We start from the raw sequence: 3,359 nt of genomic DNA, 5'->3' as shown, positions 1-3,359 counted from the left end.
GAGATTTTTTAAACTCCTTTTTTTCATTTACATGTGGACGATGAATACAGAGTTGGTCGCAACGTCAAAGGTATGCGCCTTTTTCACGTCACGCACGTTATTTTTTTTACATGAGATGAACTGCAGAATGGCAGATAGAGACGAAATACTGTTAATCTGACTATCTTCAGATTTTACACACTTGCATATACACACGCAGTTACTGTCCTTCCATTTAGAAAGACAGATGTGTCACGGTGTGATTATTTTACAAGTCGTTTTTTTTCATGTGTAATAATATTCAACATTGCTATCAATACATTTTTCAAAAAATGCCTCTCTGTGCAAAATGTGTTTAAAAACATAAACAACTGTGGGATCCTGTTTGTCTGTGGTTTGAACAGCAGGGAAAACCAATTCTGCAGGGAGACCTACCTCGGCACTTGTGCAGGTGAAACCAAAGGGAAGATATGCTTCACCATATTTTCTAGTCTTTGGCTTAGAATGAAGTTGGTTTGGAAACATATTCAGCTATGCTTCATCTCCTGCTTTGCGTTTCTGTGGGCGCCCTGTGCTAGCAGTGTCCAAGCGTTTTGTTTTTTCCCCCCTTTTCATTTGCATATTAGTCAACTGAAGTTGAACTGAGCCCCACACTTTGGGAAGGTCCGCTTTAGTGAGAGTCATGCACTCCATTCTGTCTGGGTTAGACCAAGCTTTCACCTTAGCCTTGACCCTTGACAGTGTACGTAGTGTAGATCAACTTATCCCCAGGACACTGAAACAGTGAAACAGTTCCACATGCATGCGGCTTAAGAGGAAGAGAATGTAACCCTCTCAAAGTTATCCACTGCGATTCAAGCCAGTTTTAATGTTTAATATATGCAGTACCAATTTTATCCAGCAGAGGGGAGTGATGGCACTATAGTTGTCTTGCAAAGCATTATGAGGTAATAAGAATAATTGCAGTGCAAGCAGATAGAGAGCAAGCCAGGAAAAAAAACAGAGCATAAAGTATTCACCGGAGTAAATAGGAACTTTAAAAAAATAAGTGTTAAGGTTTTGACAGATAAAGACTTATGGGGATTTGCTCACCATACATCCCATTCTCCAGTTGTTGTTTTTTTTACTTTGTTGTGACATAATGCGAGAAATAGCACCATATTTTACTGTCTTCTTTTTCCTTTCCTCACCAAACCAGAGTGGTTAGTGGAGGCTTTTATTAAACAGTTATTCAACAGTAATGCGCTAATACAAAAATTATTAAGCAATTTATTTGTTCTTATTCTGCTAACAACCCCATAGGAGCCCCCAAAAGCTCAAAAATAGTTGTAATTTCACAGCTGATCTTAGAGACTTGCTGGTGTCCAAGAGGAGGTCAGCTTCCCAGTCAATCTCAGAAGCCTCCTGGCTCCCAAGCTGTTGATAACTGGATTCATAGAATGCAGAAGCCATTTTAAAGCTAAGCTGCCCTTATTGGCTGTTTTTCCTGGCCAGCAGCCTTTGGAGAGTCTACTGTATAACCAAACAATCTTTTTACACTGAAACTGATATCCCTTATCAGTATATAAGTACCTCTCAAACAATGGAATTTGAATGTAAAATTATAGCACACAGGGGCAAGTCGAGAAACTAGTAATTACTCTCAAACACAATAAAAGTTGCCATAAGGGCAGTAAATTAAAAAACAGTTCAAGAACTTCAGTTGACTAATATGCAAATCTTGCATGTCTTTAAACTTTAAAATGTTTTACTGATTACTCTTGTAACCAATGGAGTTTTCTGTTACTTCAGGTTGCTACACTGTGGCAGACGTGTAGATAAAAGCTGTAATCTTAATTGATTAAGTCTAACACAAACCCAGTCAAAGAAACTAAGACAGTGATAGGCTACCAACTTATGATTAGACACATTTTGTCATGAAAAGCTTCCAAACAGAAAAATTACCCAAAAACTAAGTATTAACTTAAACCTGTCAAAAACCAAAGCATGTTGGTTGACTATAAGTCAGAATGAGATTTCAGATGATCCTGTTGTGTTGAGGTGTATTTAAGGGTGATGACTTCATTTGCAGTTGGAAGGTAACATCCCATACCTGTTAAAAAAATTTTTCAGAGAATATTATAATGGGACAAGCCGGACTGCGTGCATCAAATGTCTGACCTCAGCTTATCTAACACATCGAAAGAATGGTTCACTCACCAACATCAAGTGAGGTTATACCACTCAGCAGTTGCCAGTAGTGTGATGAATTTCCTGCCAAGCCATTCACACTGATGAGGAATGGTCCATAGTCATCATTTACTTTGTATTCAAAGCTGTAAACACAGGGTATGACTTTTCATGGACAAAATTATGCACAGTTTTTGAAATAACTGCGAAGCTCAAAAGAAGGTTATTGTAATTGCAAAAGTACAAGAGCACTGACACTCTTGAGAACTCATAAAGACTTATGAAAAATCAATGAAAGGAAGGCATTTTGTTGAAGCTAAAGATGTGATGTGGTTTTTGACTGTCCTCTAAATACATGCAGGTTTCTGTAGTTTACGATGATCAGATGAAAGTGTGAAGAATTGTTTGTAAAGGTCAGCAAAGCTGTTTCATCTTGACTGAATGTCAACAAATAGGAGAAAACAATTGGTCATCTGACAATCAAAAATCCACACCCAGAAACACAGGGTCTCAATTAGAATTACACATTGAGAGAACAAGAGAGACTGTATAGCTTCCTCTAGAAAAGAAATAGCTGATTAGATGGTCTTACTCAAAGCCTTGGTCTGACATTTTCAGTCTTATCAGTCCACCGAAGAGGCTTCCATTAGGAGCAGTAAAAGTGTTGTAGTTCTTAATGCTAAAGGGTGGCGTATTAACCACCACTTTGAAGTAAGTGTTATCGTTACCTGCATGCAAAGATGAAGAGCAGAAAAACAATAAAGGCAACTGGTCAGGCCTATGTGACTATTTAAGGACATTTTTACATTTCTTTTTCTTTTTTTAATTTAGCTACACTGAAGCTTACTTCGAGCTGACTGCCAAACACAAACCAGCAGCAGCAGGGCTGCAGAGAGGAGAACAGGCTTCTTCATTCTGACTGGTGGGTAACACAATTCACACCTAAAAAGTTAGATATGCAAACATGAACACAAATATTCATCAGGAATGCATAAATCTAACCATTGTGGAAAGCAAATAAAAACCTCTTAGTAGTTTATATTTATTTTTTGGACAATGAGTGTAAGAGTACGATTAACTAAATGTTGATAATCAGTAAATCACTAAAATTTTTCTAAGTGGTCAGTGTGCAACACAATAAAAGTATAATAATCACTGTTGGCTGTTTTTTGTCAACAATGACAAAGAGCTTGGTTATTTAGCTTTTTTTT

The sequence above is a fragment of the Haplochromis burtoni genome, unplaced genomic scaffold, assembly GCF_018398535.1.
Source record: "Haplochromis burtoni strain Fernald_Lab_line unplaced genomic scaffold, NCSU_Asbu1 Contig_63, whole genome shotgun sequence".
Classification (NCBI taxonomy): Eukaryota; Metazoa; Chordata; class Actinopteri; order Cichliformes; family Cichlidae; genus Haplochromis; species Haplochromis burtoni.
Note: the sequence above shows the minus strand (reverse complement) of the source record.